Source organism: Alligator sinensis, unplaced genomic scaffold, assembly GCF_000455745.1.
Source record: "Alligator sinensis unplaced genomic scaffold, ASM45574v1 scaffold458_1, whole genome shotgun sequence".
Lineage (NCBI taxonomy): Eukaryota > Metazoa > Chordata > Crocodylia > Alligatoridae > Alligator > Alligator sinensis.
In genome coordinates, this window is record NW_005841944.1 from 1,278,400 (window position 1) to 1,305,360 (window position 26,961).

A 26,961-nucleotide genomic window follows, 5' to 3' on the forward strand; every position below is an offset into this window, starting at 1 on the left:
TTTCTAGTTAGCACATTTAGCATACAGCACTAAGAAATCAGATTTGTATCTTACATTTAGGAATTAATTTCCTCTTGCAAATAAAAAGATCAGGCACCTCTCCATATAAAAAGTACCTAATAGTATTATTAGTGGTCCAGGAACCTGTTTGAAGGTTCATGGGACTTCATCTTCTTTCAAGGTCAAATGGTGTGTCCTGAGCACAGCAGAAAACATGCATGCTGTGCACTAGGGAGATTTGCCAGATCCAAATGAGAAGTGTTTTAGTTTTGTTTTGTTTTGTTTCGTTTTTTATCCTCAAAGCCCTGCAGTGGCTACTGAAGCATCTCACAGCATAGGTTCAGGAGAACAGGTAGTTCCATTAGCCCTGCTCCCAGCTCTTCCTATCTCTTCAAATACTAGGAATCCAGGAAGGTGCTGCAAAGTATGGCTATCTCATGCAAGAAGTGAAGATCATTTGCACAGACCCATACATGATTTTACCTGCTCTCTGATTCAGGCAGTGGAATAACACTAATTCCTTTGCATTCACAGACTGCCTGTATACGTGCAGGATGCCTGCTCCAATGCACTCTAATTGTAATGTGTCCGAGCAGACTCGCTTAATCTAATTAGAATACTCCAGCAGTTTTGCTGTCACATGTATTCAGCATCCCCATCATAGGTAATGCGTAAAGGGGACACAGGGGGGCATGTGCCCTCCCTGAGATTGGCCACTGCTAAAGCCGCTGATGGCTTCTGAGGGTGGTTGCTTCCCCACCCTCTCCCCACTTGCTGCTGACGCAGCCGCCGGCAGCTGTGAGCAGTCCCCACTTACCACACACAACCGCCTATGGTGCAGACGGCAGCTACAGGTAGTCCCCACTTGCCGTCCGACACACCTTCCCCCCCCCCACTGCTGACACTGGCGGCAGCGGCTCTAGTCCCCTCTTGCTGCCATGCTGCCCCCCCAGTTGCAAGAGGCACCAGTCATTCATGGTCCCCATGTTTCAAAATGGCAGCAGGGGCTCATTGAATGAGCTTTAGTTAAAGTGCCCCTGACACCATTTTGAAGTGCAGGATGCTGAATACATGAGATGCTGCAGGCTGTTCTAATTAAAACAGCCCCCCCCAATACACACACACAACCTCAGAGCATGTGTATACATGCCTATAATCTTCCAAGGTCATGCAGGATACAAAGTATGGTACTGGAATATAGGAAGCAGGTCCATATAATACTTGTGTTCTTGGAGCACTAAAAAAAACATGTTTTTAAAACTGCAGTATGTTGCAACTTGCAATACATTCCATAGACCTAAGTGAAGTGGAGGAAGTGTCATTAATATAAAAAGAAAGAAATTGTACCTTTCTTCAGTTGTTCACAGCCTGGAGACAATCAAATGCAGTGTGAGCTCTGACTAAACCCAAAGGGGACTGTAGTCTTATAATAGCTAGGATTGTGTGACATTCTTGGATTGCATTTTTGATAGCTCACAGCATTCCAGCTCAGAAAGATCAAACCAAGACATCTTGTCATTGGACTACAAACTGCTTGCGTTTTAAATGCACCAGAAATTTAGAACAGCTCTCACAGATTTTAAAACAGCATAGCGTAGTTGTTGCCAAAATGGAATGGGATAAAACCACCAGTGGAAAGAAGTGCTATTTTCAAGTTTATAAGACATTAACATTAACAAGCTCCATGTCTTCAAAAATCCTTAAGGTTTGTATCACTTGGAATCTAACCACTGCAGTGCAGTATAAATAAAATAATGTAAAGTTTTAATTACAGAAGAGCTGGAAGCATTCCTTTAAAAACAGCATAAAGATTTGACTAAATTAAACACAGCATATCAGGCAAGAGACTCAGATTTTGATTTCATTTTCTACTCTTGCATTTTAAAGGGTTAAACATCCTGCTATGCAAGGTTATCACTTACTGCATGCAAAGTCTCAGAAAGCTCCTGTTCTCCTCTATAGAACTGGCAAATCCGGCTCCCGTACAATCTGATACAGGGTAGCTCAGCAGGCAAGAAAAGACTGGCAATGAAAAACAAAAAGAGGGTAAAAATCAATTTTAAGCACTAATGTTGAACACTGAAAAATGCTGTTCATAAAAGAAGTGGTATAAGTTGCACAAATTGACAGGCAAAACCAGACTGCTACAATGAATAATAAAGCTATAAGGCACCAATGTGTCAGACTATGCAAGCTCATGACCAGGGTCCTGGTTTTCTCTGTTTAAAAACTGCAAACTTTCTGATAAAAACACCCCAAATTCTCCAATTAAAAATCCCCAAATAGCCAATTAAAATGAAATGCCACTGTATATAGGTATTAGTTGAACACAATGTTTTATTAATATATTTACAATTTTAAAGTAATTTGAAGCCTACCAGTGCCTCAATCTATAGTAAAATAAATTCTAAATACCTATAAAATTTTGGCATTTGATTTTGGATTTTTTATCATGGAAAAAATCAGCGTTCTCTCTGCTCCCTTCACTCACCAGGATACAGGTCCAGCTGCAGCTGTCCCCAACCCGCTGGTTTGTGGCACTGAGAAGCCCCAATATGCCAGTGCCCCACCATTGCCATTGTCTCTCATTTGCCATCCACAGCCCCCCAGCCCTGCTGCTGCCCCTTAGTCCCCACCCACAGCCCACTAGCCCTCCCCCCAGCTGCCAGGGCTACGGGGCCAGGGAACCAGGTCCAGGGGTTAGCTTAGAGACCCCTCATAATGTGAGGCCCTAAGCTGCAGCTTCCTTAGCTTGTGCCTAAATTCAACACTAGGCATGCAAGACCTGGTGCGGCAGAGCAGAGCGGGACTGTGTGGGGAAGCTCGATGCTGCCTCTGCAACCCCTGCGCTGCCATAGTGAGGCACCACCTGCCCGCTTCACCGCAGCGAGGGTGGTGGCATGGGCTTTTGTCCCCTGCTGCTGCCAGGCAAGCAGGGGGAACCTCGTCATGGCAGTGCAGGGCTTGCAGTGGCAGCATCAAGATTCCCCACCCAGTCCCACTTTGCCCTGCCGTGCTGGGTCTCACTCACCAGGCCACAGAGGCCTCGGGAGTGGGGCAGGGAGCCCAAGCCCACAGTGGGGAGCCAGCACCCACCCCACACACAAATCTAAGGTGCATATGCCCCCATGCTCCCCCCCGGGAGTGCACACAGTGGTGAGGAGCCAGCTTCCCCAGATGCGCCACCCGCGCGGCCCTGTCCCACTTCCCACCTGGGCCCTGTGGCCGTGCATTCTGGCCCCGGGCCCCAAGCCCCACACACTGCATAGGTTGGGCAGCAGTCCCAGCCCCAGACTTGCCCAACTCCCTCCCTCCCTCACTGTGATGACCTCTTCCCACCCCAACCCAGACGTATCTGTCAGGCTGCTCTCCAGGCTGCCTGGTGGCCATGTGTATGAATGGCACCCCTTGCCAGACTGCTCTCCTCCCACTCCCTCCAGCCCCTTGCAGGCTGGAACTCTGCCAGCCTGCAAGGGGAAACCCACCTTAACCCATATTTTTCTCCTTAAAATGAGGAAATCCAGGTTTTACCGTGTTTTTTCTGTCAGAAACAGAAAACCCAAGTCCCTGCTCATGACTACATTCAGGTACATACATACAAGCTAAGTATGTTTTATCCCCTGTAGTAACCTGTTTGCCCAGAATATAAGATCCCAATACTGTACCAATAAATATCATTTTTCCCTTATTTCCATGAGTAGAGGACTTTGATAGAGTAGACTACTATTCCTACCTTGTTGATAGCCTGTCCTGGGCCTTAGGTTTTATCATACAAGCAGACAGACTCAAGAATAAACAGCACTTTATTTTGTTTCTGTTCTAAAGAACAAGTGTGTGCATCTCATTTATCGTTCATTCTAGAGCTTGTAATGCAGTAGCTCAACTCCACAGATGCTTAGCATGCTAATCAAAAATTGTAGTAGGGTTGTGGTTGTAATAGCTGTGATAGTCCAAGAAATATATGAGAAGCAGGTCTGGTTAGTAATACCATGTATCGGGCCAACTGTATTGTTGGGAGAGAGGTTAAACAAGCTTTTGGGAACAAAATGCCCTTCAAGTCCAGGAAAGAAGCATATAGTACAGCCTAAGATGCTGCCCCCTCCCCTTTTATGCAACTATTTTCATTTACATAAGGGAGCTACATAAATGTCATTGCTTCATCTGGTACTTAGCTTAAACTGTATCTGCTTCTTCCCCAAACCCAAGGAGGGTATTTTGTTTCCAAAAGCTTATCTAACAGCTCTCCCAACTATTTCACTGGCCCAAACAAAGCTTGTAAATCCAAAACTGATCTGAAGAGGGCAAAAGAAATCAGTAGTCTCTGTCAACAAAGTCCAAATTCAGTGCTTTATCCAAGGTCATTTGCTTTATCAAACCACAAGGCTCATTTATCTATTTAAATAGGGAATCAAAAAACAATTAAGTCTAGAAAGTATAAAGTATATATAATGTTGATTGAACACACACTGGCATAATGCATTTGAGATAAAAATTCCTGACAATAAGAATCTAGTAATTGCAGGATATTTCAAACATTCAGCTTTCTGAAAAGCAGAATGTCTAATAATGAGGAATTTTTTTTGCAAATGAAAATAAACTGCAAATGAAAGAACAAGTCCTTAGTGATATTAAGCAAATGAGCAGCAGATATTAAATCCTCCAGAATAAATAATCCTGTTAAACCCGTGTCAGTGCAACTTAACAGTGAATTGACAAATTCATCTGTTCCTCATGCTGAATACAAAATAATCTGATGAAATAAACTGTGCTGGAAAAGGGTAGCCAAAAGGCTTTCATCCAGCTGCCTTTTACTCCTAGGACTTTACCTACAGAGGACACTGATAAAGTTAACTTGGCTTAGTAATAAAAGAAATCAGCCCACCGTCAAACAACTTAGAATGTAAATTGCAACATACAAGTCTAAGCAGTTCAGAAAAGCAGTAATTTACCACTGGACTGGACACATTAACCTAGTCAGAGTAATTTCGGAATATCATCTTTTACTATAAATTAATGCTAAATGAAGCTCTGAATTTAGAATATTATAGATACACTGTAGATACTGTGGTTTTCTGAAGTATACCATGTGTCTACAGAGAACTTCTAGTTCTCACACACCCCACACCTTCCAATTACCTAAATGGGAATTACAGGCATTAAGAGCCTTGCCAGTAGAGCTAATGGAGCAAGATAGAATAGCTACAGCTGCCTCATTAGTATTAGTTTTGCAATGCCATTATTCCAATCCTACTACCTCAACCTTCTCTATTCTAGATATAAAATTATTTCCATGTCTACTTAAGCTTCTTTTTCTGAACATGACTAAGATCCCATAGCAATAAGATGCACATTTATGTTATCCCAAAATATATTTCTTGATCGGTATAGTTTCTCCTAAAGAAGCCTTTATTGAAGAGAAATCTCTTCTATGGTTGAGACAGATCAGCTGATGGATGCAGTTTCATACCCAATGTACATATTTCAGCATTAATTTTATATAATGATGCTTGTCATTTAATTCAAACCTTCTTTGCAAATCTCAAGATATTTTTTAAAACATTTTGATTGCACTGCTTAACATTTGGGCTGGGTGAAAACATTATGTTCTTCTTTCAACTTCATCAAAATAAGTTTTCGAAGATGTCAGACATCTCTAACTATCATGAGTAGCCTCATAGGCTTACATCCTACAGGCCCTTACTATCAACTTCTATGAGACTACAGTGGGCCCTTTCTGAACCCATGTTCTGGAATAGCTGCAAACTGCATGCTAGTTAAATTGACAGATTATACTAATTTGAAAGGAGTTATGAACACCAGAGTACATAATTAGCATAAAGAGAAACAGAATTTAGAAACATAGGTGGGAGCCAAATGGAGATTTATTTCTGAGAAATCCAAGCCAGTACAGGTAATGAATAATCATTTATTAATTGAATGGGGAAAAACAACACTTCCTTATTCTTAGCTGCATGATGGAGATATTAAGAAAGTTCCCTTGCAAACCAGAGCTGTGCATTGTAGAGAAGTACGGTTCAATGTAAGATTTCACAAGTTGAGATACTTCAATTGATCTATGAGATCTCTAGCCACTCTACACTAGTAAGGAAAATTCAGTAGTAAGACTATTCTTTTGCAGAGCAAGGAATTCAATGAGAAAAACTGAGTTCCAGTTATTTTGGGACAGGATACAGACCATTAAGGGTGGATTGGATCTGGTGGACCTCATTATTTCAACACAGGAAATTTACAAGTAAGAACAGGGCAATGTATCCATCCCTTATTAGTAAAGTGGTTTATAGATCCATGATACTGCTATTTATTTAACTGCATTTTCTCAGGGGAACTTTATGCAAGTGCGGATACAGAAAGAGGTAGCCTAATAGTTACACAGATACCATAATCACCCATAAAGTATTTTCCACCTTTGGAACCAAGATACTAGTAAGTGACGCAACCTAACCTGGAATGGAATAGCTCTCATCCACTGTCCAAATCCTATTTAATTGGGAGTTACACTAGACCATCAGCTTTTTGTCTTTTCTATATGTGCTTTATGCAAAGAGCACAGTTAGTACCCAGAACAACATATTAAAATAAGCTCAACCTCTTCAAACCGGGGGCCAATCCAACAATGTACTACACTTGCACTTTGGGTGCTCCAGCTAAGAACAATTTCTGCAAAGTGCTTTGAGTTACAACGTTACCCTGGACCAAACAGGAGCTCACTGTTGGGTCCAGGCTGGGAGCCTGCAGCCAGGTTCCCATAGCAACAGCCAGACTCTGCCAGTGCTCGCTGTTTGCAGAATGGGAGGGCGGAAAGGCAGTGGAGGGAGCTCATTCTTGGGGCTCCCCAGCTGGTGCTGAAGGGTGGGGTGGGTGAACTGGAGCCCCCCATCTCAGGAGGGGGCTGCAATGCACCCACCTCACCCCTCGGGGGGGGGGGGGGGGGGGGCACCCCCCCCCCCCCCAAACACCCCAGCACTGGCTGGGGACCCCCTAAAACAAGCTCCCTCTGCTCCCTCCCCCCCCTCCCATTCTGAAAACAGCAACAGGCTGGGAGCTCAGCCGACACAAGTTACAAATGATGCTACATTTTGTAACATCTTTACCTGGTACCTCATGCAATGAGGGGTCAGATTTTCACCCAATCAGCCATTTTTGAAGCTGTTTTCAGCCACGTACTTGTGTTTGGTTACAGCTATAAACTGTTTTTTGTACATAGATCAAGCAAAAATTGTCACTTCTGTCTGAACCCTTTGTTATTCAGCAGCTGCATACACGTGCCCAGTTTGGGAAAGGCCAGCACATGCAAAGAAGCTAGATACTGTGCCGAACAAAACCTGCAGGTGCACTACTGGATGTCTTAAACCAACAAATATCAATTGTTTCCACTTCTTCGCTGGAATCGCCCCATCAGATATCAGGAGAGCAGTAGCAAGCAAAACAGAACACACCCAGCAGATCAAAGATTAGAGGCTACAAGGCCATAATGTGGCTCCCAGTAAACTAAAATCACAGAAATGTTTCTGCTCTGCAACAGAGCCACTGGGTGAAACACACAGCCACACAAATAAAATCACCATCAGAGATGACCCATGAGGGAGTTAGGATGAATATCTAAACTGCTAAACATCTCGTTTCAGGCACAGAGCTCGACTGGCCAACGCAGAGAAGCTTGAATCACCTCCAAACAGAGGTCAGTAGCACTAAATTTAACATAAAGCCGTGAAGACACTATAACAACACAAACACCACATGGAAATGTGGAGGAAACTTTCAGACTACGGAACACCTACTGGCCTGCCACGTAGGGGAGAATCATTCACCAATGAGGGCCTCACTAAGGCTGCAGATCAAGCAATAATATATTACTTTTTTAACTCAAATTTGAACCCTGGCACAAAAACATTTCACAAGTGGTTCAAAATGGAGGGCACTGAGAACAATGCAAGATCTCAATTCTGTATACAGAACTGAGGATAGAGAAGATGGAGGATGAATTGAGGATGTAAAAGAAATACCAGTCTCAAACACCTGACATCTGAATAAAATGAAATCCACTAGTTGTCTGCTACTCTAAGGTTAGGTAAATCAGCAATTTGCCCTTAAGTTGTCTCAAATGTCAGGTCTAGCTTGAAACTTGCTACTGATGTTTATGTAGAAACAAGTCACTTTCCTGGCATGATTAAGGTTTCCCCATTTAAGTCTTTGTGTGTGTTTTTTTCTAGCAACTGAAAGAATAATATTCACGGAAGTTCAAAGACTTTGATTCAAGGAGTCAGGTACTTGATTCAGACTGCCTAGATTCTGGTGTATAGAACCTTTGTAATACCACACACTTTCTGGATGAAAAGTAGACAAGGTCTTTGTGCCATTTTGAAAAACTCAAAAAAACCAAAACCTCCTTGCCCAAAATGGGGCTACGAAAATTAGTGATATTTATCTCCCGATGCATCATTTTGGAAAAATGAGGAAAAGGAGACAAGGACCTGATAAAGAATGCCTTGCATTGAGAAGCTTGCCTAACTTTATCCCAACCATGCAGTTGGTCCAATAAAAGATATCACCCACAAAAATCCTTGTGTCTCACATGATTCCTGGACCGTCACTGTTACAACATCACTCCAATACTACTGGAAAGAACAGAAGGCATTACAAGTCTGTATTGCCAATTTTGTAACAAGGCATCTGTTGCCAGATATTTTATCCTACTGGCAAGAGAACTGAAACCTTGTGATCCAGATGAGAATCAGACAGATCTACTGCTCAGAAATCATACTCCAGTAAATGAACACATTCTGAAAGTAATTTGCATTTTGAGTAATCTAGGTTTTGTCTAGACTCAGTCCACTGGAGAAACTCAATTTCTCTTTGGATCTAATAGGGCAAACTGACTGACTCCTCTAACCAAATCAGCAGAAAATGAGCAACTTTCGAGACTATAGATTGTATTCCCCTTTATCTGCTAGTGTGTGACACCTCAGAGGCATTGATCAGCTGATGATGAACTCCAGATACAAGAGCAGAGCCTGAAACTATTGTAGCCCAGGTGTACTTGGGTATGTACTCCCTTCTCCAACTGAAGGGGATTGTTAGCAGGGCAGGTGCGCTGCGAGTAGCAACTGCAGGCTGAGCGCAGTTTCCCTCCTTCCTCTATAGAGCTAACCAGGACACTCCAGTTCTTAACTATGTACAAATGTATTAATGCAATAACCATAAAAATAAATAGATATAATAATATTAACACACACACACATATGTGTGTGTGTGTGTGTGTATATTTATATTATATCTATTTCTTTTTATGGTTGAGTATTTTGATGTATACACACACACACACACACACACACGCGCGGAACTATATGCAATATATGTACACTCCTTTACTCTCCCCCACTCAGGATACAGGTAGATAAACCAGAACAAAGGGGAAAGATCAGGCAATATTAACTTTATTAAAATACCAACTTACAACCACAAAATGCAAATACACAAAATATGAGGCAATGACACACAAAATATAAGGCTCATGAAGGTGCAAATGAACACTTTAAGGGACACCAAGGTCCAGGCTGTTCTGGAGCAGTGGCTGTGCCCCAGTGACAAGGAGGGGGGGAGAAGATCCCCAGTGCCCTTCTGGCCTTCCTCATGCAGTCAGAATATCCCTTGAGGAAGAAAATCTCCAAAACCCAGGAAGCCCCACCCCTTCAGGGCTTTCACTCAAAAGACTAGGTTCGCAGATTGGCGGGCCGGGGGGCAGGGGGGGGGAAGAGATCCCTCCACCCCTATGGGAATCCCTTTCCCGAGTAACTCACGACTCCGGGGTGAGACCCTGTAGCTGTCCTGGGCTCTCTGGGCCGTCTGCCCCACTCAAGGCCCTGCGCACTGTCACATGCACTGAGAGCACCGCCTTTTGCTCAGGGTAGGAGACCCGTGCCACCTTGTGCGGCGACAATCTCTGTCCGTTCCTGGACCCTCCGTGCAATGCTGTCTGCACCAACTTCCTGGCCTCATGCCAGGGTTTGGAGACCTGAGCCACCTCCGAGCAGCTCCCAGGATCTGGGTCCCATTCGGACCCTCTGTTCACCTACCGTGCACTGCTGCCTGGCTGCGTGCCAGGGGTTGGAGACCCCGAGACACCTTGAGTAGTTCCCATGGTCTTGGTCCACCCCCCAACCACTCTGTGCACTGGCCATGCGCTGCTGACTGGCCTCATGCCAGGGATTAGGGAACCAAGCCACTTCCTAGTGGCTCCCAGGGTCCCAGTCCATGCACCGCTCATGCACTGACTGAGCTGGAGACCCATGCTATCTCGTGCAGCTCCCACAGTCTCGCTCCATGCACCACTCATGCACTGAGTGTCTGGCCCTGTGCCAGGGGTTCGAGACCCAAGGTGTCTTGTGCAGCACCCAGGGTCCTGATCTGCGCACTGAGCTGTGCACCAACACTGCGCTCAACAGCGGGGCCAGGGATGTGACCACTTGCAACTCCCATCCAGTGAAGAGGTCTTCGGGCTCTTCAGGGCAACTGTTCCACCCTGCTGGCCAGCAATTACCAGCTCTTCTTCACCTGCTCTCTTCTCCATCCCTTGTCGCAGCCACCCGTGTGCCAGGCACGTTGTTCTTCTATCCGCTCTGGAGTCTCCACCCCTGGATTGCAGATGGACCAATCAGGAAGAGGAGGGTGTAATCCCCAATCAGGTCCGGACTCTTGGCCTTGCCCTGGGTAGGGGTGGGGCAATCCTCTCCCCAACCAACATTTGATAGGTGGGAATGCCCCACTAATCACATGTAGCCCTTTCCGAGCTGGCAGCCGGCTGCTGTCGGCAAGCTCACCACACTATATTGGACTGTTCCAGGGTTCTTGCCAATTTAGACTGTGATTGTGTTTGGACCACATTCCTAGATCATGTGGCCCACTCCCTCCAAATGTTCATCTGCAGCAATAACTGCATCTCTATTACTGCATCATCTCAGTGTGTATTAGGAGGAACATGTAGGTTTAGCTTGTCTGGAACATCTACAAACTTCAAATCAAAGCTTACTATATTGAATACAATCCTGCTTGAGATTCTTCATCCTGTATGGGTTCAGCACAAAAGGAAACAGATACCCTTATCTTTTCTGAACTGACTTGCTCTGCTATGCTGTGAGGGTGAAAAGGGTACCCTCATCCTGCACAAACTCTCCCTTCAAGCAGAGTCAGCCTTAGGGGTGGGTGACTGCTCAGGGCACTGTGGTCAGGAGTGCACACACGTGTGAGAGAAGCCTGCGCTCAGAGCAGCATTCTCCCCACACCCTGCCCTGCCCCACCCCACTCTACCCTATCCCCACCCCAGGCAGGAGGCAGGAGGCCCAGCCCACCCCCTGCTGCCCAGTCCACATCCAGCTACTGCTCAGGGGGAGCCAGGTCAGGCATGCGTGGGCAGGTGGCACCTGCTCCAGTCCACCTGCCTTGCTCCTGCATAGCAACAGTGGTGCCTGCTTGCCTGGGGCACCATGCTGCTCCACCTGCCTGCCAGACTGTGCCCTGCCTACAGCAGTGCCACTGACTCAAGGAGGAGGGTGCCAAAATACAAGTTCTCCCAGGGTGCCATTTTCCTTAAGGCAGTCTGCCTTCAAAGAAAGAATGGACAACAGTGTCTGGCTTTCCTTCTCTTCTATAGCCCTGCCTACCATGCTGCACTCCATGTGGATGTGACATGACAGAGCAGGGAAGGCAGCAGAGAGTCTTGGAAAAGTCTTGACAGCCTGGATATTTTAAGCCATTTTTTCTTCCTTTCTTCTAAATCTACTCTGCAGCAGGGAAGAGATTATCTGCCTGCCAGCAACTGAACAAGCAGATGAAAAAATGGCAAATTTTCCAAGATGGAGCCATGCTTCTCCTGTCGCTGATTACAGGTTTCGTCTGCCTCCAAAGCAGCATAGAGAACAGTCTATTCAGCATAGATCTGCACTGTTACACATGAATAAAACTTATCAAATGTTTCCTTACTTAAAGCAACCGCGATACTGTAAAATACAGCAGGCTCCTACTTCTCTTACATCATAGTTTCATTCATTCCGAAACAGTTGTTCCAAACAGGAGCCCTGGGGTGCTTGTATGGCAGAATCCTGGGGTGCTTGCACAGCACACAGCACAGCATGGGAGAGGCTAAAATTGGCCTGATGCCATCATTACATCATTCAAATTCTGAAAGCAGTCAGAGACCAGGAATGGTAGAAGTTAGAACACTACCAAAGCTGCACCAAAGTACATCCTGCTATTTTTGTCCTGTTGACAACCACACTGAGATGTCCATCCATGCCCCACTTTTCACAACACCCAAATCTAATTCTAGGACCTGAGAGAAATGGTTGTGTAGGAGCCATTACAACAACTGAACATGGCTTTGGGACTTCCCTAGGGTTTAGGAAATCTTCCATCAGACAGTTATGCCAGCCATGGGCAACTGGTGCCTCTTGAGTCAGGAGGGGCACTGGTCACCCCAGTGGCCAGTCATCGACTGGAGGGGGAGGGGTCCCCCCATGGCCGATGCTGCTGACCCGCAAGTGGCAGTGGCACCACTGCCACTTCCGGGAGAGCGCTGGCACTTTGGGGGAAGTCCCCACTCCTCAGCTGGTCCTCTCAGGGAGGCACCAGTGCTCTCACCTGCCCCCCTGCCTGGGAACACTGGCTGACAGGGGGTGCACCAGCACTCACAGGGGGTGCATCTGTACCCCCTACACATCACCACTGATGTCAGCTTTCCAACTTCTTTATACTTTCAGAGGTGCCAGAGCAGATGGTAACAGGGCTAAAATTCTAGTCCAGTATCTAAGTTTGCAACTTCCAGGTTATAAAGCAAAATAAACTGTTCATATAGAGCATTTATACACATGCTCCCGTGCTCCAGGAGGCGGGTGGGAGGGGAATGCTTTAATTAGAGCAGCTCTGAGAACCACTCTAATTAAAGTGCCCAGAGCGTCACATGCATCAGCATCCCTGTGCTGAGAAATGGCAGCAGGGGTGCTTTAACTAAAGCTCGTCGAATAAGCTTTAGTTAAAGCGCTCAGTGCAGGGATGCTGATACATGTGACACTGGAGTCTGCTGGAGTGTGATAATTACCATGCTCCAGCAGACTCGATTAATCAAATCTGCTCCAACGCACTGTAATTACAGTGTGTTAAGGCATCCTCAACGTACACGTATAGATGCCCATGGTATCTAAGAAACAAAATTAGGGGAAAATCTATCGCCACATTTTCTGTGACTATGGTAGATTATATAATCTGATTAACTGTGACAAAAGAATTTACGTTCTTATCTGGAAGCATGCTGCTAATATATAATTTGCATTGTACATTAAAAATGAAGAGTTCCAAATTTTTTAGATGACATGCTTGATCCTTTAGATGATGTGCTTGATCGATTTTCTACCGGTAACACTTACTGCAAGTAAAAACTTCAAATAAAAAAACCCATAAAACTTCAGGTGATCACTGAAATCCATCCATCCATTGTTAATCTACTAAAGGGAATATTCCTCTAGTTACTGTGCATTCACATTTCATACTGGAGTCAACAGCATCTGTTTACTTGGAAAGACTATAGATCAGTCCGTTAAAGAACTACTAAGAGAAAATATGCATGTTATCAAAATTCATCAGCTGAAGACTTGTTCTTAGCAAGCTCAAGTGAACTCATTTGTCTCAAAATTGCTTGTCATCAGGCAATCATTCTGTAGTCACTGGATTTTTCCACAGCCTTTGAAAAGGCCTGAAGTTGTCAGCTCAAAAATCCTGACAGACTATATGTGTTGGGTGGAGAATAAAGCTGAGATTCTATTAACTACCTGGACACTTTAAAAATCAATTTTCAGTCATCCAGTGAATGTCAATTTACCTCTAACTGGTCAGCATTAGTCTCTGTAGAAGTCTTAAGAACAGTGATAGCTATTCATTTAATAACAATTTTATTCATTCATTGAAAATGTAGTGTTTTCACCACATACTCCTTACCCGCTGTTGGTGTGGTATTAAACTATTTACCAGACAGTAATAATGATACTTACATGTTTAAAGAATTAAGAGGAAAAAACAAAACAAAACTATGGAAAGTCTCTTCTCTACAACAGCTTCAGAGCTTGCTAACACTAAAGAAAATTAAATATGATAAAAGAATCCAAAAATTAAGAAATCTCCCTGCTACAGAATTAACTCTATTTTTGCAGATACCATTTGTTTCATGACTCAACAGGGCTGCAGATGGACCGAGTCCCACATTTTGAGAAATATTGCAATGTTTAGAGCTTTAAGCACAGCAGTACTGTCACATAAGAACAATTATGATGAAGGGTAACAGAGTCAGAATTTTTTAAGCAAATGACATGGATGACTGTATACTTAAAGACAGTAAATTCTGCCGTGTAGTACTATACAGCAGAGTTTAGGCAGTAAAAGCTTTATGAATTACTCATGTTTTATACTGGTCCGTCTCATGCTACTTTGGTAAGAAAATAATTTGTACTACTAGCATCTGTTTTGGGTACTATTTTTTTTATTAAATTCAGAGAAGAAATAGATAATTTTTGGCCATCTTGTGAAGAACAAAGCCTATTCTACACCAGAGAGATGTAGCCAAATTAAATTCTACAATAGAAAAAAAAATCAAAGACCAAACTGAGTAGAAAGGAAGATAGAGAAGGCTTTGAACATTACTTCTTCTAGTGCATGGCAGGATAAAATTCAGTCAAGTACTACAAGAGTGAAACAAAATATGATTTTTTTATTGCAGTATCAGAACTTTAAGTGCCCAATCACTGTTTCTCAGTAGCTAAAACTCTTCACTTATCATCTATACACCATTTAACTTTGACTTAAGCCTGGGAGGGCTACATTGGCCCTCTAAACAAGGGTAAAGTTTACCCTAGGCAAGTTTAAAAAAACACTGAACCCACACACCCCTTAAACTAATCTTATTTCATTCATGAAAGTACCTGGCATTTAAATAAGCTGTTGCGGTAGGGATAATATAGTCCACAATTATTTTAAGAAGAGATCTGGCATGGACAATCACTGTTCTAGAACAGGGAATGGCAACCGATGGTTCATGTGTCAAATCCAGCCTGTGAAGAGACTGGATCTGGCCCAGGACTACTCAAAGAACTGGCAGCATACTCCAGCCACAGCAGCATTTTTTTTAACTATTTCCTTCACAGCATCTGCAGATCGCTGAGGAGGTACAGGGGCGATGTCCATGGCAGTGACTGGATCACAGCCAGCAGCCTAAGGTGGCAACAGGTTGCCAACCCCTGTTCTAAAAGGTAAAATGATGGCACCACTTGGAATTTTTCACATCCAACAACTTCAGATTAAGTGGCTCAAATCTTAATCCTGGAACAGGATTTATGCGCTTCTGCACAAGTGAAGGAGATATATGGACACAAATTCTGGGCTCCACAATTCAGAAAAGACGTGGAGAAGCCTGAAAGAGTCCAGAGAAGAGCCACACACATGATCAGAGGGCAAGAGAACAGGCCTTGATGAGAGGCTGTAAGCCATGGGACTCTTCAGCCTGGAGAAGCGCAGGCTCAGGGGTGACTTGGTGGTAGCCTATATGTACATAAGGGGGTTGTGCATCAGGATCTGGGAGAGCACCTGTTCACCAGAGCACCCCAAGGAATAACAAGGTCCAATGGTCACAAACTCCTGCAAGACCATTTCAGGCTGGACATAAGGAAAAACTTCTTTACTGTCCGAGTCCGCAAGGCCTGGAATAGACTCTGCCCAGAGGTGGTTCAAACACCTACTCTGGGCACTTTTAAGAAACATTTCAATGCTTATCTTGCTGGGATCCTTTGACCCTAGCTGACTTCCTGCTCCTTAGGCAGAGGCTGGATCCAATGATCTTATGAGGTCCCTTCCGGCCCTAATGTCTATGAAATCTATGAAAATAAAGTTAAGATCTGGGGCCCTCAAGCTCCCTACTTGTCCACCCCATACTTGCCAGAATATAGACTAGTCTAGAGCATGGCTCATACAGTAATCTTTATCCTTATGGCTATGCTCCCAGTGCAGCTTTAGAAGCATTCATATAGGCTCAGTTTGAAACAAACATTTTGCCCAGCTCACATGGACTTAAAGCGTAATAATTCAGTTTTCCTTAGCTATTTTAGTTATTTTCCCCAAACCCTTGGCAAACTTGACATGCACCTGGATGAGACATTCAGGAATTAGGTATTTTTACTCTCCAAATGAAGTAAATAAGGGATCATTGATGTCTCTAACTTGAGATACCAAGTCAGAACACTACAATTTATTCTGTACTCTTTATTTATGAATCTTCACATCAGTATTCAAAATCTCTCAAGGTCTTTAAGTATTTAGTTAAGAAGTATTAGAAAGGGATATAGTCAATAATATTAATTTGGATAATATTTCTTGAGTATTTCAACAATTTGGTTGTCAGACTATTAGATTTCCTTTAGTTGACTTTCATGACACAATGTAATTCTGCAGAATCAGATGAGATTCTGTTGTCCTTAATCATCATTGGCAATATCTTACCTTCAGAGAATGACCCTCTCCTTTCAGTGGAACAACTCCTACAGAAGGAATAAATGGTGGTAGACTCGAGTCCTTAGTGAATATTGTACTATTATATAACATCAACCACAATCGGGAAATAGGGACATAGATAAAGTTCTTGGGGTCACATCTGTTTTTCATCTTCAATCAAGCCAACCAGAATCTCTCTTGAGATTACCTGGCAAAATGCTAATCATCCTTGTGGCCAAGGACACCCAATGCTGCAAACACTGATGCAGCTGCTAGACTATTGGGACTAATGCATAATACTTGGAAACCAAACTACTTGACGGAAATTTGCATAGATAGGAAAAACACTCTCACCAGAAGGGTAGTAAAGAACTGGGACAGGTTTCCCAGAGAGATTGCAGAATCTTCATCTTCGGAGGTTTTTAAGACCCAGCCTTGGCTGAGATGATCAAGTTGGGGATGGTCCTGCTTTGTACAGAGGGTTGGACTAGATGACCTCATGAAGTCCCTTCCAACCCTAATTTTTTATGATTCTATGAAATGTGATCATTAATAATATACAAATCAATACAACATTCAAGCCATATTGCTTAGCTACACAGTATCCTCTCTCTGGGCAACAGATTTATAAACAAATTTGCAAATATATAGTTTATAAATATCAAAACTTTATAATTTCAAAATTTGCTTCTGAGTTTTGCCACTGTTGGTGTTCAGGCTGACTAAAGGACTCTTTCCTGCCCAACTTGCTGCTCCCTGTAATAGAGAGGAATGGGATCCACCCCAAGAGGACTGAAACCCCTGCAAGCCTATCAGAAACAGGTTTGCAAAAGAGAATGGGGACAGTCCAGAAGAAATTTAATGCCATAGCCAAACTGCGGGCAACTGCAACTTCTGACACTGTTAGTAAAACACTGTTGGTAATACTTGCTAGAAACTGCCAACTAGCATTGATTTTTTTTAATTGGCAATATTAATTGTTTTACTGATGACAGCATGCCTCCCATAAATTATACTTAAACATTCATTTAGGAACATGCTGCATGGGTAACACCAATTCCTTTGGTGTCTGAGGACCTAACTTTAAAAAGAGGGAGAGTTAAGCTAGCAAGAGACAAAAATCATTAAGTTAAAGTACAAAGGGGACCTCACAACCCAAACCACTGGGATATCAGTATATTTTGGCCTAATTTCCCCCCCAAGAACTGCTATAACATTTATCAGAAACACCCCCTTTACAGTACCAGATCTATGCCCTTTAACTAGACAATGCCATACTTTTTATGTATATAAATAAAATGTGGGTATTAAGATAAAGTATCTTGTTGAAAAACTCAAGTGGGTGTTGAACTTGTTTATATTAATTGAATGGTTTATTTATTGAATAGTTATAAAAATGGTAACTACAATCAAAACAATAACAAGCACATAATTTAAACAGAAGTCTATTTTAAAATCACCAAAACTCTTTCTATTACTGTTGCAGAACTGCCAAATCTCAAGCACCCAAAGAATCATTTGCTGTTATTTTATTTACTTTCTAATATTTGAGCCCTTCATGTTTACAGTCTCCATCTTTTTTCTGTACCTTTATGGCTAGAAACTTAAAGATTATATTCTCACCTATGAATACGACTCCAGCTGGGGTAAGAATGCACCAAACATTGCAAGATTCAAAATTAAAATTAAGAGACCTATCAACAATTTTATTTTAACTTAATAAACAACAAACAAAACAAAAACCCGTCTTCTCTGTCCCAGGCACTAGGAGAGGAGTCCTTTGGCTCAGGACCCAGCACAGCAGCCTGACCCCTCTGTATCGAGCTGTTCTGCTCACCACTTACTTTCTCCTCCCTTGCTTACCATGCTTGGAGCTTTTTAAAGCACCTAGTCCACATCCACAGGAGCAGGGGCATGTATCTGCAGCAGCACAAATAGTAGCAGCACAAATTTATGCCACTACTTTGTGCTTCCGTGCACACCCCTGCTCGTGTGGTATGCAGTAGGACACAGTGTCCTGCTGTTCCACGTGCTGTAGTTGGGGCTGGCTGGGTCACAGGGTGCCTTAATGAGGGGCTAGCTGGGAGGCAGCCCCCACACTGAGGTACCCTGTGCCATGGTCAGCCAGGGAGCAGCATGTGGAGACAGGGGAGCCCTCAGCTGCCTGCTACCCCCATTTCCTCAAAGCCCCTGCACTGAGGCACCGTGTGCCTTGATACAGAGGAGCAGGCAGCCCTGGGCTGGCTGCTCCCCATCTCCACATGCTTCAGTGCAGGGGCTCCACATGCCTCAGCATGGGGGCTCTGCAGCAGAGCCCCCACACTGAGGTATGCAGAGACAGGGGAGCAGCTAGCCCAGGGAACTGCCTGCTCCCCCATCTCGAGGCACAGGGTGCCTCAGCACAGGAGCAGGCCCTGGGCTGCCTGCTCCACCACCTCTGCATTTGTCCTGACACACAGCACATTGACATGCTTTGTGTTGCTTTTTTTTTCCAGGGTGTTTTTTTGCTACCATGAAATTCCGGTAGCAAATTTTGCCCCAACACTGCTAATCAGCAGTGTTACACATGGTTAAACGTGCAACAAGTGGTTTGTGGCACCACAAACCTCTTTGTGGCACCACAAACCACACTTCTGCCTGCATGTCTAGATCCAACCCTAGTGGGGTGCAGCTGGGTTTCCTCAACAAGACTGACTATTCCCTTGTAAAGGGACAGACCGCCCTGTTATAGGGAGCAATGAGGTTTATCATTTTTTTAAAGTGCTTTGAGATTGACTGACTGATGAAAGCACTAATAGATATTATATAGTGTATCAATATAAAATAATTGGTGTGCTAACATATGTTTCTTATGCTGAAACAAATCTAATAAGTTATTCTTCCCTAGAGTCAAATAATCTTAACAACACTTTTTGTTCAAATCATTATTTCTAATTAGATCAACCGTTAGTTGATGGCTTCAGTTGTGTGTAGGTATAGCATAATAAACAAGAGACAAATATCAATTGAAGTACATGCTCCAGAGATCATTTTTTATTATTACTGTAAATGGGTATAGACTGAGTGCTAACAAAGCTAAAGCTGTGCCTCAATACAAGCACAACTAAAGGAAAGGAGTACTACAACATTCAAGCACTGAACACGCTATCTCAGGAAAGGATAGACTAAAACTTCCACGCACCATCCCAAACACAAAGAAAATCATCCTTTCATTACAAAAACAATCAATTTAAATTGTACAGTTCATATGCAACATGTAATATCCTATATTTTCAGGGCAGATCTCTTGAGAGCTGTAAATAGTAGAATTCTTCCAGCTCTTTCCTGGAAGAATACTACTATTTACAACTCTCATGGTATTTGAGTCAGGGAGCCAATGCACCTTTACAATAGCGCCTAAAAATATTCCCCTCCTCCATCAATCTGCAGGACTCGCTGCACTGTTGCAGCATTGGCTGTAAAATCTCCAGTCAACAAACAGAATTTCTTCCCTTTGTATTGATCAACTAATATGCCAACAACTGTGATCTCTCAGGCCCTAACATGTCAAGTAGTTGTACATAATTAAAACTACCCTGATAGACTTACTGCCACAGAATAATCACAGGGCTAAGATCCTTTTAAAGTCAGCCTTATTTGTCTTATTTGTTATCAAGAGTTGTCTACATTAACAGCATTTTGCACCTAGAGAGTAAAGTTCCTTTTTAAAAGGCAGAATCACCACTCCTCCACAACCAAGAAATAAAAAGCCACTATTGTGCTGTAATTCTTTATAATGCTGCATCAAGTGTGTGTACTGACTATAAAGAGAACCATTTACCAATGTCAAAAATGTGGTTACATTTCCTGCTAACCAAAGAATCTGTAACTGGCATTTTTCTCTAAAAATACTTTTGAGATGCACCTTTTTGTAGTACCAAATAGAAGTTAAGTTTCTATATTTCCTTTGGTTCTTTTAAAGTTAAAAAAATATCCATGAACCACAGAATTCAACAGTACATTAATAAATTAGTGATTTGCTGGTTATTTTACATTTGAAGGTACACTTATAACAGTTTACTTTGGCCAATCTGCATTTTTTAAAGTAACCTCAAATATCAAGGCAAGGAATTCTGACAACATAGCAACACCATGTTATGCTGCATATGAAATCTAAACCGGAGGGAAGCATTTTGTTCTTCCCCATTCTGTATCAGTTAATAAGGATTTGTTGAATTCTACTTAAAACTCCACCCACATTAGAGCTTGTGTCAGTGTTAGAAATGGTTTAGCAGGAACAGTGTTTGCATTGTCACTCAAGATGGCATTTAGAAACAATTTGTGATTCCTGTGAGAACAGCAGTAGCAGTAACACTGGAAATGCTTTACTGCTCTAAAGCATAGTTAAAATAATCTTTGAATATTGCTGGTTTTCTATATCTGGCAAATGCTTAAGGGAAATTACTAGAGTAGACTGGACTAAATATGCACTTAGTTTATTCAGGAGAAAGAGTTGCCAGTCCTTGAGATTAACAAAATGTCCTGTTGTTTGTTTGTTTGTTTTTAAACCAAAACACATCAGAAAGGAAAAAACAAACAGGGGCAATGGGGATATGAAAATTCCAGGCCCAGCACATTGAAGAAATTCAAGTATTAGAGCATAAAGGGAAAGTGAGAGAAGGCTAATTCCTCCTCCTAACAGACATCCAGGCAATAGATAGTTCTGTACCTTCCAATACAGTACTAGCTGCTACTGGGTCGCCAATAAACAAACCCCAACAGTAGAACTCCATTTAAACTTCTGTTTAAAATTATGGCTGTTTTTTTTCTATCTACCTTTGGACACTTGATAGTTTTTCATCATTTATTAATTTTACACTTGGATGTGTCTATCAAGACCGCTGATCAAAACCAGAATGAAATCACACTCATGAGCGGGAGAGATTTAATGTATTTCAAGGAATGCTTTAAAATCCAAGTAATGAGACAGTCTTAACATAATATGAAATGCACAGCTAGGTTTGATTAGTTTTCTTATCAGTTAATCTGAAGCCCCGCTAGTGCCGCAATCCACCAAATACTTTCAGATAAACTGAGTTATGCTAGATCTAGCATGGGCAGGACCCCACTAAGGAATACCTAACTACTCCAGGGAGAAATATCAGCTTTTCAGTAGATGCCACTCTCCAAGGCATTACCAATCAGTAATATACCATGATGGTGAAGGTGCTGCCTAAGAAATCAGTCCTGAAACTGTTAAGGTCAAAAGAACTGATATGTTCAATTTGATAAGACAGGGAAGAAAAATAAATAAATAAAAGGAAAATAATGTTTCCCAGAATTCAGTGCACAAGTAAAGCACTACTTTTTTCTGCCCACCAGATGAGAACAAGAATGTGCAGGCAGGCCTAAGCATCAGCACCACAAATAGTAGTTTTAATGTTGTCAGTCAGAAGGGATCATGGACAGGGGGATGAGCATGTTTAGGGGCAGGAGAAGAAAGGGATCAGGGTGAAGAAAAGCAGGTTACCAATCAGAAAGGAAGATTCTGAGAACAGCAATGGTACTAAGCCCCTGAAGAGCATAAGTCTCAGTGATGCCTGAAATAATGTGTGCGCCCCAGCGTAGCCCTGGTTTCAGTATATTCTCCCTTAGTGTTCTGTAACTACTCAGTCCAGCAGTTCAGACTGGGTGTTAAATTTATTTACTTATTTATTTGCTAAAAAGGCAGGAAACAGCTGCATTTTCCAACCAGAAAAAAATTATGAATTACAGTAAAATAAAGTGCAATTTTACTATTTACTGCTGCAGAACATGATTTTATTAGATGTGAGGAGGCAGATTGCTCCCCAGTACTTTACTGAAGATTTCTGCAATTGCTAATTTAGCTGCTGTTTGGGGTAAGGCTGTTTAATCTAGAAATCCATCATTAAGTTACAAGTTAACATTAAAACAGATCTATGAAGACTAGAAACACAAAGAGTGGGTTGATTGAAATGATGTATCCAAAAAGTGTTAAACATCAAACCTCACTTCTTTGTTTCTTGTTTTTAACGAAAAAGCTCTGAGCTTAGGTCAGCAGAGGATAATATCAAAGGCTTTAGACTAATTACGAGAAAACCACAAGGCACAAAAGAATAGGCTAAGGAACATGAGAAGTGGGTACAAACACACTATTAAATTCACAGAAAGCTAAGTACCAGTGAAATATTGAATATCTGTGAATTTGCAAGAGTCACGGAGGAGCTTTCTTAGAAAGGCTCTTATGATTTTTAGGCTTTATTTGCGCTGCATAACATAACTGCTCTGTTATTCATGTGAAATGTATGGAAGTAGACAATTGGAAGATTTAACTTGCTTGAAAATTTTCTCTCTTCTAGCAGGAAATGTCTGCATCTGCTACAAGGGGTCTTACTTGTGACTTACCTCTTTAGAGGCTGGAATCAAACTGGACAATCAAGAAAAGTTGAGAACGCCCAAAGATCTGAAGGTCCAGTCAGGTAATTCAAGGTAGACCCCTACAAAGTAGATTGGAAAGACAAACCTAAGGCTTGAACTTGGAACGCTAGCACCTACAGATAGGAGCCCCAACCACAGCACTACCAGGTAGCTAGCCAGTTGCCAACCACAGCTCAACCTGGACTCTCTCATGAGGTTCCCAATAGGAACCACAAGCCCCTAGCTGGAGCACCATAAAACCCCCTCGCATCCTGTACGGTTTTGTCTTAGTAATAGTATGGTTAGTAGGACTGTTCAAAACGGCTATGTTTTGTTTTGGTTTTGGCCGTTTCAGAGGACAGTGATTTGATTTCGATTCAGCTGAATCTGTTTCTGAGTTTCGGCTCAGCCAGGGAGAGACAGGCACAACTGGGCAACTGCAGGTCCTCCCACTGCTCCTCCAGCTGTGTCTGCCTCTGCCCTGGTGGGGGGAGCTGTGGGAAAAGCCTCCATGGCTGCCCTCCCTGGCCTCATCTCCCGCCAAGCCCCAGCTTCCCAGCACTTAACAAAAAAACAAAAAAAACCCCAAAGCCCCGCATTCACCGGCTGTAGCAGCAGCTATGAGAGCTTCTGAGGGCTCGTAGCAGAGCCCCCCTGCACAGTGCGGGGAAGTGGGTGCCAGCAGGGATCACCCCTCCAGCTGGCACCCACGTGGCAGCTGCTCCATGGCACAAGTGCAGCGTAGCTCAGCAGGGTGCCGTGCACTGTCTGGGAGCTGAGGCAGCTCCAGCAATCAACCAGAGCCCAGCACCGCTCAGCACCAGCGGCCCCGGCTCCCAGACAGTGTGCAGTGCTGCACCCATGCCATGGGACAGCTGCCATGCAGGTGCCAGGCAGAGGGGCACGATCCCCACTGCCCCCCACTGTGCAGGGGGGCTCTGCCATGAGCCCTCAGAGGCTCTGATTACAGCTGCTGCAGCCAGTGAATGCAGGGCTTTTTTTTGCTTTTTTTTAAGTGCCAGGAGGCTGGGGCTGGAAGTGGGGTGGGGCCGGGCAGGGCAGCCACGGCAGCTTCTCCTGCGGCTGTGCCTGCCTCTGCCCTGGCAGGGGGAGCCATGAGAGAAGCCCCCATGGCTGCCCTGCCCAGCCTCAGGCTCCCGGCACTTTAAAAGGAGGGCTGTGGGGCTCTGCTGGACTATTCCTGGTGGGCGCATCCAAAACATTTCAAAACACCTGAAACATTTCCGAAACATTTCAGATGGTTTCGTTTACTTTTGGAGGTGTCTCAGAGCCTTCTGTTTCATTTCAGATTTGGTGTTTCGGGCACCGAAATGGGCCAAAACACCTCCAAAACAAAACAACTGCCAAATTTTCACACAGCCCTAATGGTTCGGTATTGCTTTCTTGGGCCTTTTTGCTTGTTCTTGTTTGCTCTTGCTCTTACCTGGACCACAACCTAGTCTTGACCCTTGGTTTGATACCCAGCTTTGACCTTGGCTTCCACTATGGTAAACCCCTCACCTCACATAGTCTTCTTGGACTGACTGCCTATACCTGGTATACTCCTACAGTATTAAATTGAGGAAGAAATTCATATGAACACATGCTGCTGCATAACTACTTCAAATTCAACCCCAGCTACTGAGGGTTATTAAGAAGGTCCCCAAAACAAATATATTAAGTATATACAAAACAACTATGGAAGAGACTTTCCAGGGTTTAAGGCTCCCTCGGAACTATCAGGCTGGCACAAGGATTTATTGTATCTATAGCCTTTGTTAGACAAAAGGAAATGCTCAGGTAAAAAATCCTTTTTTTCCACAGGAAAATACACGTGGAATGTCCAATAGCAGCATATCACCAGGAGAGGAAATCAAGGATGCCTGAGAACTCACATGTGTCACCGAGTGAGCATAACATGCAAATTTCTCAGCCCAGTGGCAGAAACAGAGGAAATCTGCACATTTTATTTGTAAGATTTAGTGAAGATGTGAAAAACATGACCAGATGGATACATCTTTGCATGTTGGATACAATCCTCACTGGCTGCGAAATAATGGACACGAAGGAAAAGAGTTTCAGATTTTGAAAGCTTCTGAAATGTTCAATGTTGAGTTCAGTGTTGATTTTTAAAGCACTCCTGACAAAAACAACATACCAGGATTGCATGTGCAGTTTTTTTTAAAAGGTGCTTTACCCCTGGACAAACACAAGAAGGAAACGTAATCAACTTTCTATTACCAGCTTTATGTTTGGAATAAGGATTTTTCCCTTGCAATGAGGTGCAGGATTGCTGTGTCCCAAAAGAACCTTAGCTTCTTAAACCTACTCCTTGCCAAACTGACTCCAACCAGGATGGCAACCTTTTAAAAACAAAATCTACCAGTGCCTCCAAAAAAATAAATTCTTCCTAGGAGTATCTTATAAAACACGTGCCTCTTAAGGGTGAGTTCTGGTGTGAATTTGAAAAGGCTGGCAATGACAAGAAATCATCTTGATGAGCAGACAGTCTTACATCTCTTGCTATCTCCAGTGAGCTGCAAACAGCTATCACCTGGATTTTAAAGCGTGAGGTTTAAGATCTGTTTTAAGACCTGCTTTATGAAAAAGCTGCTTTGTCTTTTTATTGACTGGATTTATTCATACTAATAATGTAATGCTATACCATACACAAAGAGCAGGACCTACAAGATGTCCTTTTTTTTTACTACTTTCTGAAAGTAGATTTACATTTGTACCTCATATATCATGCGATTCACTTTTTCAGGTTTAGCATTCTGCCTTTGAGCAGAGGCACCGGGGAGCTCATTGGGCACCTGGGGTGAAAGAAGGGTTGGGGTATATGCTGAGCACTGTAGACCTGAAAGGGGGGAGGGGAGAAAGAGGAAGGGAAGGCTTATCTTTCCAGGTTACTGCTGCCCCTGCTACTTTCACAGCATCAGATTTTCTCCAGCAGCAACAACCATGGGGCGAGGCCCCTGCTCTGTACCTCCTCCGGCAAAGGCTCCCGAGGGGGGGAAAAGGATCATTGTACTTGACATACTCATAGCCCCGCTCTCCAGATACACTGCTTGATGTGACACTGCCCTGCCCCCTGCCACAGCAAAGACTCCTGGGGCAATTCTGGCACTCGTCATAGTCAACATAGTTAACAGAACAAGGAGCAATTCTGTCAAGTTGCAGCAAGGGAAGTTTAGGTTAGATCAGGGGTTCGCAACATTGTTGGGCCAAGTACTAAAAAAATCCACAACCTGGACGTCAAAGATATTGGCATACCATAAGTGGACAGTGGAGGAGCCCCAAGGGGTCCAATCCTTGTCATGCTAGCACAGCCCCCGCCTCTTCCCTGCCATGCTCCTCGAGGCACACGTGCAGCCACTTCCAGCAACAAGCCAGGCTGGGGCTGTGGACCCTGGTGCAGTCATTTGCCTCAAGGAGCATGGTGGGGAAGGGGCCAGGGCATGGAGCGGGTAGGCCCCTTCCCCTTTGCAGACCAGGCAGCGGTCACACACACAGAGGCAGCACAGGCCCTGCTGCGACCCCTGGGGCCACAACAGGGACAAGGGCCGCAGCTGAGGGCCGTGCTGTCCCACAGCAGTAGCCCAGCACAGTTGGAGCAGGGGCAGGGGCAGGGACTGGTAGCACAGCTCAGTGCAGCCCATCGGCACTCATGCACAGGAGGAGGAGCCCACCCGGAGCCACCTGGAGAAGCTGCCCCTCCCATACCACCCCCATAAACAAGCACCTTCCCCCAGCCCCATGGCCAGGCCAAGAGCTGCCCTGCCCCATTCTCAGGGCCATGGCTCAGGCCTGGCACAGAGCTCCCTCAACTACCACGCGGATGAGCTCTGTGGGTAAAGGAGACAGACGGAGGCATAGGGGCCTGGAGTCATCCAACCAGAGCCCTCCTTTGCAGGGCTGCTGTGCTTGCCCTGCCCTTCGCAGCTGGGCCTGGTGGGATGTGCCCTCTTTGTCCCCTCACTTTTCACCCCACCTGCCACT

General features: G+C 43.9%; 1 protein-coding gene across 12 annotated transcripts in view; it reads right to left on the bottom strand.

Annotated features, from left to right (window-relative positions):
* APBA2 (amyloid beta precursor protein binding family A member 2) overlaps positions 1-26,961 on the bottom strand; it is a 265,914-nt gene that overhangs the window by 228,410 nt on the left and 10,543 nt on the right. For 6 of the 12 annotated variants that reach the window (XM_025199458.1, XM_025199454.1, XM_025199457.1 and 3 more), the window contains exon 2: positions 1,923-2,022. The exons of 1 other annotated variant lie outside the window; for it this stretch is intronic. The gene's annotated coding sequence lies outside the window, so the exon portion shown is untranslated. Of the gene's footprint in view, positions 1-1,922; positions 2,023-18,165; positions 18,300-18,386; positions 18,461-22,947; positions 23,040-26,961 lie in introns of those variants that run through there. 5 more of the 12 variants (XM_006020022.3, XM_025199449.1, XM_025199450.1 and 2 more) reach the window with 5 other exon arrangements.